The sequence below is a fragment of the Channa argus genome, chromosome 10, assembly GCF_033026475.1.
Source record: "Channa argus isolate prfri chromosome 10, Channa argus male v1.0, whole genome shotgun sequence".
In the NCBI taxonomy this organism is placed as follows: domain Eukaryota; kingdom Metazoa; phylum Chordata; class Actinopteri; order Anabantiformes; family Channidae; genus Channa; species Channa argus.
Window position 1 is genome coordinate 3,361,258 of NC_090206.1, and position 14,147 is coordinate 3,375,404.

Here is a 14,147-nt window from a genome sequence, read left to right on the forward strand (position 1 = left end):
AGTTACAAGACTTCCTTGATCGCTGGACTTCTTTGTGTGCGGCGTAGGTACTGGGGCCTAGCGGGTAAAAGCATGTCTTGGAGATCTCGTGTATTCCTTCCAGGAGTGCCTTAATCACTTGATGTTTTTGCACGCACCATCTACTTTGACACTACAATGTTCATAAAAGGAGTTGTTTTGTGCTTGAAATGGTTCTTCTATCACTGCCATTTTCGCAAGATCAGATATTGAGATAAAGTGCTAGCAGTTTCAAGCTGTACCACAGTTCATGTGTAATCAATTCTGATATGTTGGATTACGCCTTTGCATACATTACCAAGGTGCACTTCCACACGGCGTCCCATGAAGTTTTGTCGCAGAAGGTGCAATTCTAACATCCATCGAAATATAATTGGGGTTTTGGCTCACGGTACATATGGGCAATTCTCTGGGATTTGAAATCCTTTAAATGAGGCGCTGTGTGTCAGATGGCTACAAAATGCCCAACGCATCCGTGAAATCCTGAGATCAAGTTACAAGACTTCCTTGATCGCTGGACTTCTTTGTGTGCGGGGTAGGTACTGGGGCCTAGCGGGTAAAAGCATGTATTGGAGATCTCGTGTATTCCTTCCAGGAGTGCCTTAATCACTTGATGTTTTTGCACGCACCATCTACTTTGACACTACAATGTTCATAAAAGGAGTTGTTTTGTGCTTGAAATGGTTGTTCTATCACTGCCATTTTCGCAAGATCAGCTATTGAGATCAAGTGCTAGCAGTTTCAAGTTGTAACAAAGTTCATGTGGAATCAATTCTGACATGTTGGATTACGCCTTTGCATACATTACCAAGGTGCACTTCCACATGGCGTCCCATGAAGTTTTGTCGCAGAAGGTGCAACTCTAACATCCATCGAAATATAATTGGGTTTTTGGCTCACGGTACATATGGGCAATTTTCTGGGATTTGAAATCCTTTAAATGAGGCGCTGTGTGTCAGATGGCTACAAAATGCCCAACGCATCCGTGAAATCCTGAGATCAAGTTACAAGACTTCCTTGATCGCTGGACTTCTTTGTGTGCGGCGTAGGTACTGGGGCCTAGCGGGTAAAAGCATGTCTTGGAGATCTCGTGTATTCCTTCCAGGAGTGCCTTAATCACTTGATGTTTTTGCACGCACCATCTACTTTGACACTACAATGTTCATAAAAGGAGTTGTTTTGTGCTTGAAATGGTTGTTCTATCACTGCCATTTTCGCAAGATCAGCTATTGAGATCAAGTGCTAGCAGTTTCAAGCTGTAACAAAGTTCATGTGGAATCAATTCTGAAATGTTGGATTACGCCTTTGCATACATTACCAAGGTGCACTTCCACATGGCGTCCCATGAAGTTTTGTCGCAGAAGGTGCAACTCTAACATCCATCGAAATATAATTGGGTTTTTGGCTCACGGTACATATGGGCAATTCTCTGGGATTTGAAATCCTTTAAATGAGGCGCTGTGTGTCAGATTGTTACAAAATGCCCAACGCATCCGTGAAATCCTGAGATCAAGTTACAAGACTTCCTTGATCGCTGGACTTCTTTGTGTGCGGCGTAGGTACTGGGGCCTAGCGGGTAAAAGCATGTCTTGGAGATCTCGTGTATTCCTTCCAGGAGTGCCTTAATCACTTGATGTTTTTGCACGCACCATCTACATATGGGCAATTCTCTGGGATTTGAAATCCTTTAAATGAGGCGCTGTGGCTTAGCTGGTTAAAGTGCCTGTCTTGTAAACAGGAGATCCTGGGTTCAAATCCCAGCAGTGCCTCTGTGTATAAACACTACTTATGACTAGCTTGCTTCTAAATGCCCAGTACAATTTTATTGGTCATTTCAAGGCAAAAGATGTGTAAAGCTACAGTCATGTTGGCAACGGCCAAAAAGGGAGTTGTTTTATGCTTGAAATGCTTCTTCTATCACTCCCGGTTTCGCAAGATCAAATATTGAGATCAAATGCTACAAGGTCCACTATACCACTCTGCTCTATTGCTCTGTCAGGTTGGCACGTTTCAACATTTTCAGTGCACGTAATACTGCTTTTTTTGGGATTATGGGATAAAGAAGCAACTGTGTAATTTCACACAAAAAGTCAGAAGATGTTGTTGCTTTAGCCATAGATGATTTTTTGATGCTTCACGCTGTTCAACCAGCGGTGGAGACTACAAATAAGTCAACTCCTGTCTCAAACAAAGTCATTCATTTGAGATATGGAATCGATAGCCTCTAGTTGTCAGATGGCAGTGGTGGGATTCCACTTGTCCTGAGAGACTGGAGCCTTAAGCAAGCGCTTTGGACCACTCAGCCACACTTCCTGCACATGTTTTTCTGTTGCATTCGTGCAGGTTAGGAGCTAGGAAGCTCAGCAGGGAGGATGTCTTAACTAGAAGAGCTGATCATCTGTGCATAATTGTACAAAGAGTAAACATTGATGACCTGCAAGAGGTAAGAACCCTTTATCATTATAAGAAGTGCTTTCCATATGCACCTGGTGTCAAATGGCAGTGGTGGGATTTGAACCCACGCCTCCTGAGAGACTGGAGCCTAAATCCAGCGCCTTAGACCACTCGGCCACACTACCTCAAGGCGCAGCTTTTGCCTCGGGGAAAAATGACGCAGTAGGCATGTAAGCACGCAGGATAAATTGACAACGAGATCCACGCTTGCTACTAAATGCCCAACGCAATAGTTTAGTCAATTAAAGGCAAAAGATGCATAAAGACACAGTCAGCTCAGGCACTGCTGGGATTTGAACCCAGGATCTCCTGTTTACTAGACAGGCACTTTAACCAACTAAGCCACAGCGCCACTCAAGACTCTGGCTTCATTTTCAGCCACACAGTCTAAAGGTAAACTCTCAGAGAAGATCACAAAACAATGTCTGCAAAAAGCAAGATGCCACTCCATTCTGTGGCTGGATCATCCGTGAAATCCTGAGATCAAGTTACAAGACTTCCTTGATCGCTGGACTTCTTTGTGTGCGGCGTAGGTACTGGGGCCTAGCGGGTAAAACCATGTCTTGGAGATCTCGTGTATTCCTTCCAGGAGTGCCTTAATCACTTGATGTTTTTGCACGCACCATCTACTTTGACACTACAATGTTCATAAAAGGAGTTGTTTTGTGCTTGAAATGGTTCTTCTATCACTGCCATTTTTGCAAGATCAGATATTGAGATCAAGTGCTAGCAGTTTCAAGCTGTACCAAAGTTCATGTGTAATCAATTCTGATATGTTGGATTACGCCTTTGCATACATTACCAAGGTGCACTTCCACACGGCGTCCCATGAAGTTTTGTCGCAGAAGGTGCAACTCTAACATCCATCCGTTTTTGGCTCACGGTACATATGGGCAATTCTCTGGGATTTGAAATCCTTTAAATGAGGCGCTGTGGCTTAGCTGGTTAAAGTGCCTGTCTCGTAAACAGGAGATCCTGGGTTCAAATCCCAGCAGTGCCTCTGTCTATAAACACCACTTATGACTAGCTTTCTTCTGAATGCCAAATACAATTTCATTGGTCATTTCAAGGCAAAAGATGTGTCTGCCTTTCAACATTTTCAGTGCACATAATACTTCTTTTTCTCCGATTATGGCATGAAGAAGCAACTGTGTAATTTCACACAAAAAGTCAGAAGATGCTGTTTCTTTAGCCATAGATTTTTTTTTTTTTAATGCTGCACACTGTTCAACCTGCGGTGGAGACTACAGATGAGTCAACTCCTGTCTTAAACAAAGTCATTCATTTGAGATATGGAATCAATAGCCTTTAGTTGTCAAATGGCAGTACCTGCGGCATAGGTACTGGGGCCTAGCGGGTAAGGACACAGTCAGCTCAGGCACTGCTGGGATTTGAACCCAGGATCTCCTGTTTACTAGACAGGCACTTTAACCAACTAAGCCACAGCGCCACTCAAGACTCTGGCTTCATTTTCAGCCACACAGTCTAAAGGTAAACTCTCAGAGAAGATCACAAAACAATGTCTGCAAAAAGCAAGATGCCACTCCATTCTGTGGCTGGATCATCCGTGAAATCCTGAGATCAAGTTACAAGACTTCCTTGATCGCTGGACTTCTTTGTGTGCGGCGTAGGTACTGGGGCCTAGCGGGTAAAAGCATGTCTTGGAGATCTCGTGTATTCCTTCCAGGAGTGCCTTAATCACTTGATGTTTTTGCACGCACGATCTGCTTTGACACTACAATGTTCATAAAAGGAGTTGTTTTGTGCTTGAAATGGTTCTTCTATCACTGCCATTTTCGCAAGATCAGATATTGAGATCAAGTGCTAGCAGTTTCAAGCTGTAACAAAGTTCATGTGGAATCAATTCTGATATGTTGCATACATTACCAAGGTGCACTTCCACACGGCGTCCCATGAGGTTTTGTCGCAGAAGGTGCAACTCTAACATCCATCCGTTTTTGGCTCTCGGTACATATGGGCAATTCTCTGGGATTTGCAATCCTTTAAATGAGGCGCTGTGGCTTAGCTGGTTAAAGCGCCTGTCTTGTAAACAGGAGATTCTGGGTTAAAATCCTAGCAGTGCCTCTGTGTATAAACACTACTTATGACTAGCTTGCTTCTAAATGCCCAGTACAATTTTATTGGTCATTTCAAGGCAAAAGATGTGTAAAGCTACAGTCATGTTGGCAAAGGCCAAAAAGGGAGTTGTTTTATGCTTGAAATGGTTCTTCTAACAACAACGAGATCCACGCTTGCTACTAAATGCCCAACGCAAAAGTTCAGTCAATTAAAGGCAAAAGATGCATAAAGACACAGTCAGCTCAGGCACTGCTGGGATTCGAACCCAGGATCTCCTGTTTACTAGACAGGCACTTTAACCAACTAAACCACAGCGCCACTGAAGCTGCTGGCTTCATTTTCAGCCACACAGTCTAAAGGTAAACTCTCAGAGAAGATCACAAAACAATGTCTGCAAAAAGCAAGATGCCAATCCATTCTGTGGCTGGATCATCCGTGAAACCGTGAAATCCTGAGATCAAGTTACAAGACTTCCTTGATCGCTGGACTTCTTTGTGTGCGGCGTAGGTACTGGGGCCTAGCGGGTAAAAGTATGTCTTGGAGATCTCGTGTATTCCTTCCAGGAGTGCCTTAATCACTTGATGTTTTTGCACGCACCATCTACTTTGACACTACAATGTTCATAAAAGGAGTTGTTTTGTGCTTGAAATGGTTCTTCTATCACTGCCATTTTCGCAAGATCAGATATTGAGATCAAGTGCTAGCAGTTTCAAGCTGTAACAAAGTTCATGTGTAATCAATTCTGACATGTTGGATTACGCCTTTGCATACATTACCAAGGTGCACTTCCACATGGCGTCCCATGAAGTTTTGTCGCAGAAGGTGCAACTCTAACATCCATCGAAATATAATTGGGTTTTTGGCTCATGGTACATATGGGCAATTCTCTGGGATTTGAAATCCTTTAAATGAGGCGCTGTGGCTTAGCTGGTTAAAGTGCCTGTCTCGTAAACAGGAGATCCTGGGTTCAAATCCCAGCAGTGCCTCTGTCTATAAACACCACTTATGACTAGCTTTCTTCTGAATGCCCAATACAATTTCATTGGTCATTTCAAGGCAAAAGATGTGTCTGTCTTTCAACATTTTCAGTGCACATAATACTTCTTTTTCTCCGATTATGGCATGAAGAAGCAACTGTGTAATTTCACACAAGAAGTCAGAAGATGCTGTTTCTTTAGCCATAGATTTTTTTTTTTTTTAATGCTGCACACTGTTCAACTTGTAGTGGAGACTACAGATGAGTCAACTCCTGTCTTAAACAAATTCATTCATTTGAGATATGGAATCAACAGCCTTTAGTTGTCAAATGGCAGTGGTGGGATTCGAACCCACGCCTCCTGAGAGACTGGAGCCTTAATCCAGCGCCTTGGACCACTCGGCCACACTACCTCAAGAAGCAGCTTTTTGCCACAGGGAAAAATAACGCCGTAGGCATGTGAGCACGTAGGATAAATTGACAACGAGATCCACGCTTGCTACTAAATGCCCAACGCAATAGTTTAGTCAATTAAAAGCAAAAGATGAATAAAGACACAGTCAGCTCATGTGGAATCAATTCTGACATGTTGGATTACGCCTTTGCATACATTACCAAGGTGCACTTCCACACGGCGTCCCATGAAGTTTTGTTGCAGAAGGTGCAACTCTAACATCCATCCGTTTTTGGCTCACGATACATATGGGCAATTCTCTGGGATTTGAAATCATTTAAATGAGGCGCTGTGGCTTAGCTGGTTAAAGTGCCTGTCTTGTAAACAGGAGATCCTGGGTTCAAATCCCAGCAGTGCCTCTGTGTATAAACACTACTTATGACTAGCTTGCTTCTAAATGCCCAGTACAATTTTATTGTTCATTTCAAGGCAAAAGATGTGTAAAGCTACAGTCATGTTGGCAAAGGCCAAAAAGGGAGTTGTTTTATGCTTGAAATGGTTCTTCTATCACTCCCGGTTTCGCAAGATCAAATATTGAGATCAAATGCTACAAGGTCCACTATACCACTCTGCTCTATTGCTCTGTCAGGTTGGCACGTTTCAACATTTTCAGTGCACGTAATACTGCTTTTTTTGGGATTATGGGATAAAGAAGCAACTGTGTAATTTCACACAAAAAGTCAGAAGATGTTGTTGCTTTAGCCATAGATGATTTTTTGATGCTTCACACTGTTCAACCAGCGGTGGAGACTACAGATAAGTCAACTCCTGTCTCAAACAAAGTCATTCATTTGAGATATGGAATCGATAGCCTGTAGTTGTCAGATGGCAGTGGTGGGATTCCACTTGTCCTGAGAGACTGGAGCCTTAAGCCAGCGCTTTGGACCACTCAGCCACACTTCCTGCACTTGTTTTTCTGTTGCATTCGTGCAGGTTACGAGCTAGGAAGCTCAGCAGGGAGGATGTCTTAACTAGAAGAGCTGATCATCTGTGCATAATTGTACAAAGAGTAAACATTGATGACCTGCAAGAGGTAAGAACCCTATATCATTATATGAAGTGCTTTCCATAGGCACCTGGTGTCAAATGGCAGTGGTGGGATTTGAACCCACACCTCCTGAGAGACTGGAGCCTAAATCCCGCGCCTTAGACCACTCGGCCACACTACCTCAAGGCGCAGCTTTTGCCTCGGGGAAAAATAACGCAGTAGGCATGTAAGCGCGTAGGATAAATTGACAACGAGATCCACGCTTGCTACTAAATGCCCAACGCAATAGTTTAGTCAATTAAAGGCAAAAGATGCATAAAGACACAGTCAGCTCAGGCACTGCTGGGATTTGAACCCAGGATCTCCTGTTTACTAGACAGGCACTTTAACCAACTAAGCCACAGCGCCACTCAAGACTCTGGCTTCATTTTCAGCCACACAGTCTAAAGGTAAACTCTCAGAGAAGATCACAAAACAATGTCTGCAAAAAGCAAGATGCCACTCCATTCTGTGGCTGGATCATCCGTGAAATCCTGAGATCAAGTTACAAGACTTCCTTGATCGCTGGACTTCTTTGTGTGCGGCGTAGGTACTGGGGCCTAGCGGGTAAAAGCATGTCTTGGAGATCTCGTGTATTCCTTCCAGGAGTGCCTTAATCACTTGATGTTTTTGCACGCACCATCTACTTTGACACTACAATGTTCATAAAAGGAGTTGTTTTGTGCTTGAAATGGTTCTTCTATCACTGCCATTTTCGCAAGATCAGATATTGAGATCAAGTGCTAGCAGTTTCAAGCTGTACCACAGTTCATGTGTAATCAATTCTGATATGTTGGATTACGCCTTTGCATACATTACCAAGGTGCACTTCCACACGGCGTCCCATGAAGTTTTGTCGCAGAAGGTGCAATTCTAACATCCATCGAAATATAATTGGGGTTTTGGCTCACGGTACATATGGGCAATTCTCTGGGATTTGAAATCCTTTAAATGAGGCGCTGTGTGTCAGATGGCTACAAAATGCCCAACGCATCCGTGAAATCCTGAGATCAAGTTACAAGACTTCCTTGATCGCTGGACTTCTTTGTGTGCGGGGTAGGTACTGGGGCCTAGCGGGTAAAAGCATGTCTTGGAGATCTCGTGTATTCCTTCCAGGAGTGCCTTAATCACTTGATGTTTTTGCACGCACGATCTACTTTGACACTACAATGTTCATAAAAGGAGTTGTTTTGTGCTTGAAATGGTTCTTCTATCACTGCCATTTTCGCAAGATCAGATATTGAGATCAAGTGCTAGCAGTTTCAAGCTGTAACAAAGTTCATGTGGAATCAATTCTGATATGTTGCATACATTACCAAGGTGCACTTCCACACGGCGTCCCATGAGGTTTTGTCGGAGAAGGTGCAACTCTAACATCCATCCGTTTTTGGCTCTCGGTACATATGGGCAATTCTCTGGGATTTGCAATCCTTTAAATGAGGCGCTGTGGCTTAGCTGGTTAAAGCGCCTGTCTTGTAAACAGGAGATTCTGGGTTCAAATCTTAGCAGTGCCTCTGTGTATAAACACTACTTATGACTAGCTTGCTTCTAAATGCCCAGTACAATTTTATTGGTCATTTCAAGGCAAAAGATGTGTAAAGCTACAGTCATGTTGGCAAAGGCCAAAAAGGGAGTTGTTTTATGCTTGAAATGGTTCTTCTAACAACAACGAGATCCACGCTTGCTACTAAATGCCCAACGCAAAAGTTCAGTCAATTAAAGGCAAAAGATGCATAAAGACACAGTCAGCTCAGGCACTGCTGGGATTCAAACCCAGGATCTCCTGTTTACTAGACAGGCACTTTAACCAACTAAACCACAGCGCCACTGAAGCTGCTGGCTTCATTTTCAGCCACACAGTCTAAAGGTAAACTCTCAGAGAAGATCACAAAACAATGTCTGCAAAAAGCAAGATGCCAATCCATTCTGTGGCTGGATCATCCGTGAAACCGTGAAATCCTGAGATCAAGTTACAAGACTTCCTTGATCGCTGGACTTCTTTGTGTGCGGCGTAGGTACTGGGGCCTAGCGGGTAAAACCATGTCTTGGAGATCTCGTGTATTCCTTCCAGGAGTGCCTTAATCACTTGATGTTTTTGCACGCACCATCTACTTTGACACTACAATGTTCATAAAAGGAGTTGTTTTGTGCTTGAAATGGTTCTTCTATCACTGCCATTTTCGCAAGATCAGATATTGAGATAAAGTGCTAGCAGTTTCAAGCTGTACCACAGTTCATGTGTAATCAATTCTGATATGTTGGATTACGCCTTTGCATACATTACCAAGGTGCACTTCCACACGGCGTCCCATGAAGTTTTGTCGCAGAAGGTGCAATTCTAACATCCATCGAAATATAATTGGGGTTTTGGCTCACGGTACATATGGGCAATTCTCTGGGATTTGAAATCCTTTAAATGAGGCGCTGTGTGTCAGATGGCTACAAAATGCCCAACGCATCCGTGAAATCCTGAGATCAAGTTACAAGACTTCCTTGATCGCTGGACTTCTTTGTGTGCGGGGTAGGTACTGGGGCCTAGCGGGTAAAAGCATGTATTGGAGATCTCGTGTATTCCTTCCAGGAGTGCCTTAATCACTTGATGTTTTTGCACGCACCATCTACTTTGACACTACAATGTTCATAAAAGGAGTTGTTTTGTGCTTGAAATGGTTGTTCTATCACTGCCATTTTCGCAAGATCAGCTATTGAGATCAAGTGCTAGCAGTTTCAAGCTGTAACAAAGTTCATGTGGAATCAATTCTGAAATGTTGGATTACGCCTTTGCATACATTACCAAGGTGCACTTCCACATGGCGTCCCATGAAGTTTTGTCGCAGAAGGTGCAACTCTAACATCCATCGAAATATAATTGGGTTTTTGGCTCACGGTACATATGGGCAATTCTCTGGGATTTGAAATCCTTTAAATGAGGCGCTGTGTGTCAGATTGTTACAAAATGCCCAACGCATCCGTGAAATCCTGAGATCAAGTTACAAGACTTCCTTGATCGCTGGACTTCTTTGTGTGCGGCGTAGGTACTGGGGCCTAGCGGGTAAAAGCATGTCTTGGAGATCTCGTGTATTCCTTCCAGGAGTGCCTTAATCACTTGATGTTTTTGCACGCACCATCTACATATGGGCAATTCTCTGGGATTTGAAATCCTTTAAATGAGGCGCTGTGGCTTAGCTGGTTAAAGTGCCTGTCTTGTAAACAGGAGATCCTGGGTTCAAATCCCAGCAGTGCCTCTGTGTATAAACACTACTTATGACTAGCTTGCTTCTAAATGCCCAGTACAATTTTATTGGTCATTTCAAGGCAAAAGATGTGTAAAGCTACAGTCATGTTGGCAACGGCCAAAAAGGGAGTTGTTTTATGCTTGAAATGCTTCTTCTATCACTCCCGGTTTCGCAAGATCAAATATTGAGATCAAATGCTACAAGGTCCACTATACCACTCTGCTCTATTGCTCTGTCAGGTTGGCACGTTTCAACATTTTCAGTGCACGTAATACTGCTTTTTTTGGGATTATGGGATAAAGAAGCAACTGTGTAATTTCACACAAAAAGTCAGAAGATGTTGTTGCTTTAGCCATAGATGATTTTTTGATGCTTCACGCTGTTCAACCAGCGGTGGAGACTACAAATAAGTCAACTCCTGTCTCAAACAAAGTCATTCATTTGAGATATGGAATCGATAGCCTCTAGTTGTCAGATGGCAGTGGTGGGATTCCACTTGTCCTGAGAGACTGGAGCCTTAAGCCAGCGCTTTGGACCACTCAGCCACACTTCCTGCACATGTTTTTCTGTTGCATTCGTGCAGGTTGGGAGCTAGGAAGCTCAGCAGGGAGGATGTCTTAACTAGAAGAGCTGATCATCTGTGCATAATTGTACAAAGAGTAAACATTGATGACCTGCAAGAGGTAAGAACCCTTTATCATTATATGAAGTGCTTTCCATATGCACCTGGTGTCAAATGGCAGTGGTGGGATTTGAACCCACGCCTCCTGAGAGACTGGAGCCTAAATCCAGCGCCTTAGACCACTCGGCCACACTACCTCAAGGCGCAGCTTTTGCCTCGGGGAAAAATGACGCAGTAGGCATGTAAGCACGCAGGATAAATTGACAACGAGATCCACGCTTGCTACTAAATGCCCAACGCAATAGTTTAGTCAATTAAAGGCAAGAGATGCATAAAGACACAGTCAGCTCAGGCACTGCTGGGATTTGAACCCAGGATCTCCTGTTTACTAGACAGGCACTTTAACCAACTAAGCCACAGCGCCACTCAAGACTCTGGCTTCATTTTCAGCCACACAGTCTAAAGGTAAACTCTCAGAGAAGATCACAAAACAATGTCTGCAAAAAGCAAGATGCCACTCCATTCTGTGGCTGGATCATCCGTGAAATCCTGAGATCAAGTTACAAGACTTCCTTGATCGCTGGACTTCTTTGTGTGCGGCGTAGGTACTGGGGCCTAGCGGGTAAAACCATGTCTTGGAGATCTCGTGTATTCCTTCCAGGAGTGCCTTAATCACTTGATGTTTTTGCACGCACGATCTGCTTTGACACTACAATGTTCATAAAAGGAGTTGTTTTGTGCTTGAAATGGTTCTTCTATCACTGCCATTTTCGCAAGATCAGATATTGAGATCAAGTGCTAGCAGTTTCAAGCTGTAACAAAGTTCATGTGGAATCAATTCTGATATGTTGCATACATTACCAAGGTGCACTTCCACACGGCGTCCCATGAGGTTTTGTCGCAGAAGGTGCAACTCTAACATCCATCCGTTTTTGGCTCTCGGTACATATGGGCAATTCTCTGGGATTTGCAATCCTTTAAATGAGGCGCTGTGGCTTAGCTGGTTAAAGCGCCTGTCTTGTAAACAGGAGATTCTGGGTTAAAATCCTAGCAGTGCCTCTGTGTATAAACACTACTTATGACTAGCTTGCTTCTAAATGCCCAGTACAATTTTATTGGTCATTTCAAGGCAAAAGATGTGTAAAGCTACAGTCATGTTGGCAAAGGCCAAAAAGGGAGTTGTTTTATGCTTGAAATGGTTCTTCTAACAACAACGAGATCCACGCTTGCTACTAAATGCCCAACGCAAAAGTTCAGTCAATTAAAGGCAAAAGATGCATAAAGACACAGTCAGCTCAGGCACTGCTGGGATTCGAACCCAGGATCTCCTGTTTACTAGACAGGCACTTTAACCAACTAAACCACAGCGCCACTGAAGCTGCTGGCTTCATTTTCAGCCACACAGTCTAAAGGTAAACTCTCAGAGAAGATCACAAAACAATGTCTGCAAAAAGCAAGATGCCAATCCATTCTGTGGCTGGATCATCCGTGAAACCGTGAAATCCTGAGATCAAGTTACAAGACTTCCTTGATCGCTGGACTTCTTTGTGTGCGGCGTAGGTACTGGGGCCTAGCGGGTAAAAGTATGTCTTGGAGATCTCGTGTATTCCTTCCAGGAGTGCCTTAATCACTTGATGTTTTTGCACGCACCATCTACTTTGACACTACAATGTTCATAAAAGGAGTTGTTTTGTGCTTGAAATGGTTCTTCTATCACTGCCATTTTCGCAAGATCAGATATTGAGATCAAGTGCTAGCAGTTTCAAGCTGTAACAAAGTTCATGTGTAATCAATTCTGACATGTTGGATTACGCCTTTGCATACATTACCAAGGTGCACTTCCACATGGCGTCCCATGAAGTTTTGTCGCAGAAGGTGCAACTCTAACATCCATCGAAATATAATTGGGTTTTTGGCTCATGGTACATATGGGCAATTCTCTGGGATTTGAAATCCTTTAAATGAGGCGCTGTGGCTTAGCTGGTTAAAGTGCCTGTCTCGTAAACAGGAGATCCTGGGTTCAAATCCCAGCAGTGCCTCTGTCTATAAACACCACTTATGACTAGCTTTCTTCTGAATGCCCAATACAATTTCATTGGTCATTTCAAGGCAAAAGATGTGTCTGTCTTTCAACATTTTCAGTGCACATAATACTTCTTTTTCTCCGATTATGGCATGAAGAAGCAACTGTGTAATTTCACACAAGAAGTCAGAAGATGCTGTTTCTTTAGCCATAGATTTTTTTTTTTTTTAATGCTGCACACTGTTCAACTTGTAGTGGAGACTACAGATGAGTCAACTCCTGTCTTAAACAAATTCATTCATTTGAGATATGGAATCAACAGCCTTTAGTTGTCAAATGGCAGTGGTGGGATTCGAACCCACGCCTCCTGAGAGACTGGAGCCTTAATCCAGCGCCTTGGACCACTCGGCCACACTACCTCAAGAAGCAGCTTTTTGCCACAGGGAAAAATAACGCCGTAGGCATGTGAGCACGTAGGATAAATTGACAACGAGATCCACGCTTGCTACTAAATGCCCAACGCAATAGTTTAGTCAATTAAAAGCAAAAGATGAATAAAGACACAGTCAGCTCATGTGGAATCAATTCTGACATGTTGGATTACGCCTTTGCATACATTACCAAGGTGCACTTCCACACGGCGTCCCATGAAGTTTTGTTGCAGAAGGTGCAACTCTAACATCCATCCGTTTTTGGCTCACGATACATATGGGCAATTCTCTGGGATTTGAAATCATTTAAATGAGGCGCTGTGGCTTAGCTGGTTAAAGTGCCTGTCTTGTAAACAGGAGATCCTGGGTTCAAATCCCAGCAGTGCCTCTGTGTATAAACACTACTTATGACTAGCTTGCTTCTAAATGCCCAGTACAATTTTATTGTTCATTTCAAGGCAAAAGATGTGTAAAGCTACAGTCATGTTGGCAAAGGCCAAAAAGGGAGTTGTTTTATGCTTGAAATGGTTCTTCTATCACTCCCGGTTTCGCAAGATCAAATATTGAGATCAAATGCTACAAGGTCCACTATACCACTCTGCTCTATTGCTCTGTCAGGTTGGCACGTTTCAACATTTTCAGTGCACGTAATACTGCTTTTTTTGGGATTATGGGATAAAGAAGCAACTGTGTAATTTCACACAAAAAGTCAGAAGATGTTGTTGCTTTAGCCATAGATGATTTTTTGATGCTTCACACTGTTCAACCAGCGGTGGAGACTACAGATAAGTCAACTCCTGTCTCAAACAAAGCCATTCATTTGAGAT

The 14,147-nt window shown here is 43.3% G+C and overlaps 22 non-coding genes across 22 annotated transcripts; 10 read left to right on the plus strand and 12 right to left on the minus strand.

Moving 5' to 3' along the window:
- The first annotated feature begins 1,713 nt into the window (after positions 1 to 1,713).
- Positions 1,714 to 1,787, plus strand: trnat-ugu (transfer RNA threonine (anticodon UGU)). Its single transcript has one exon. It is a non-coding gene; the product is annotated as a tRNA-Thr (tRNA).
- Positions 1,788 to 2,515: 728 nt separating this feature from the next.
- trnal-uag (transfer RNA leucine (anticodon UAG)) lies at positions 2,516 to 2,597 on the minus strand. Its single transcript has one exon. It is a non-coding gene; the product is annotated as a tRNA-Leu (tRNA).
- Positions 2,598 to 2,750: 153 nt separating this feature from the next.
- Positions 2,751 to 2,824, minus strand: trnat-agu (transfer RNA threonine (anticodon AGU)). Its single transcript has one exon. It is a non-coding gene; the product is annotated as a tRNA-Thr (tRNA).
- A 574-nt stretch (positions 2,825 to 3,398) lies between these two features.
- trnat-cgu (transfer RNA threonine (anticodon CGU)) lies at positions 3,399 to 3,472 on the plus strand. Its single transcript has one exon. It is a non-coding gene; the product is annotated as a tRNA-Thr (tRNA).
- Positions 3,473 to 3,848: 376 nt separating this feature from the next.
- On the minus strand, positions 3,849 to 3,922 carry trnat-agu (transfer RNA threonine (anticodon AGU)). Its single transcript has one exon. It is a non-coding gene; the product is annotated as a tRNA-Thr (tRNA).
- Positions 3,923 to 4,483: 561 nt separating this feature from the next.
- Positions 4,484 to 4,557, plus strand: trnat-ugu (transfer RNA threonine (anticodon UGU)). The gene has a single exon. It is a non-coding gene; the product is annotated as a tRNA-Thr (tRNA).
- Positions 4,558 to 4,795: 238 nt separating this feature from the next.
- On the minus strand, positions 4,796 to 4,869 carry trnat-agu (transfer RNA threonine (anticodon AGU)). The gene has a single exon. It is a non-coding gene; the product is annotated as a tRNA-Thr (tRNA).
- Positions 4,870 to 5,463: 594 nt separating this feature from the next.
- trnat-cgu (transfer RNA threonine (anticodon CGU)) lies at positions 5,464 to 5,537 on the plus strand. Its single transcript has one exon. It is a non-coding gene; the product is annotated as a tRNA-Thr (tRNA).
- Positions 5,538 to 5,858: 321 nt separating this feature from the next.
- Positions 5,859 to 5,940, minus strand: trnal-aag (transfer RNA leucine (anticodon AAG)). Its single transcript has one exon. It is a non-coding gene; the product is annotated as a tRNA-Leu (tRNA).
- Positions 5,941 to 6,266: 326 nt separating this feature from the next.
- On the plus strand, positions 6,267 to 6,340 carry trnat-ugu (transfer RNA threonine (anticodon UGU)). The gene has a single exon. It is a non-coding gene; the product is annotated as a tRNA-Thr (tRNA).
- A 728-nt stretch (positions 6,341 to 7,068) lies between these two features.
- trnal-uag (transfer RNA leucine (anticodon UAG)) lies at positions 7,069 to 7,150 on the minus strand. The gene has a single exon. It is a non-coding gene; the product is annotated as a tRNA-Leu (tRNA).
- A 153-nt stretch (positions 7,151 to 7,303) lies between these two features.
- Positions 7,304 to 7,377, minus strand: trnat-agu (transfer RNA threonine (anticodon AGU)). The gene has a single exon. It is a non-coding gene; the product is annotated as a tRNA-Thr (tRNA).
- Positions 7,378 to 8,448: 1,071 nt separating this feature from the next.
- On the plus strand, positions 8,449 to 8,522 carry trnat-ugu (transfer RNA threonine (anticodon UGU)). Its single transcript has one exon. It is a non-coding gene; the product is annotated as a tRNA-Thr (tRNA).
- A 238-nt stretch (positions 8,523 to 8,760) lies between these two features.
- trnat-agu (transfer RNA threonine (anticodon AGU)) lies at positions 8,761 to 8,834 on the minus strand. Its single transcript has one exon. It is a non-coding gene; the product is annotated as a tRNA-Thr (tRNA).
- Positions 8,835 to 10,179: 1,345 nt separating this feature from the next.
- trnat-ugu (transfer RNA threonine (anticodon UGU)) lies at positions 10,180 to 10,253 on the plus strand. Its single transcript has one exon. It is a non-coding gene; the product is annotated as a tRNA-Thr (tRNA).
- A 728-nt stretch (positions 10,254 to 10,981) lies between these two features.
- Positions 10,982 to 11,063, minus strand: trnal-uag (transfer RNA leucine (anticodon UAG)). Its single transcript has one exon. It is a non-coding gene; the product is annotated as a tRNA-Leu (tRNA).
- Positions 11,064 to 11,216: 153 nt separating this feature from the next.
- On the minus strand, positions 11,217 to 11,290 carry trnat-agu (transfer RNA threonine (anticodon AGU)). Its single transcript has one exon. It is a non-coding gene; the product is annotated as a tRNA-Thr (tRNA).
- Positions 11,291 to 11,851: 561 nt separating this feature from the next.
- On the plus strand, positions 11,852 to 11,925 carry trnat-ugu (transfer RNA threonine (anticodon UGU)). The gene has a single exon. It is a non-coding gene; the product is annotated as a tRNA-Thr (tRNA).
- A 238-nt stretch (positions 11,926 to 12,163) lies between these two features.
- Positions 12,164 to 12,237, minus strand: trnat-agu (transfer RNA threonine (anticodon AGU)). The gene has a single exon. It is a non-coding gene; the product is annotated as a tRNA-Thr (tRNA).
- Positions 12,238 to 12,831: 594 nt separating this feature from the next.
- Positions 12,832 to 12,905, plus strand: trnat-cgu (transfer RNA threonine (anticodon CGU)). Its single transcript has one exon. It is a non-coding gene; the product is annotated as a tRNA-Thr (tRNA).
- A 321-nt stretch (positions 12,906 to 13,226) lies between these two features.
- trnal-aag (transfer RNA leucine (anticodon AAG)) lies at positions 13,227 to 13,308 on the minus strand. Its single transcript has one exon. It is a non-coding gene; the product is annotated as a tRNA-Leu (tRNA).
- Positions 13,309 to 13,634: 326 nt separating this feature from the next.
- Positions 13,635 to 13,708, plus strand: trnat-ugu (transfer RNA threonine (anticodon UGU)). The gene has a single exon. It is a non-coding gene; the product is annotated as a tRNA-Thr (tRNA).
- The last annotated feature ends 439 nt before the right edge of the window (positions 13,709 to 14,147 follow it).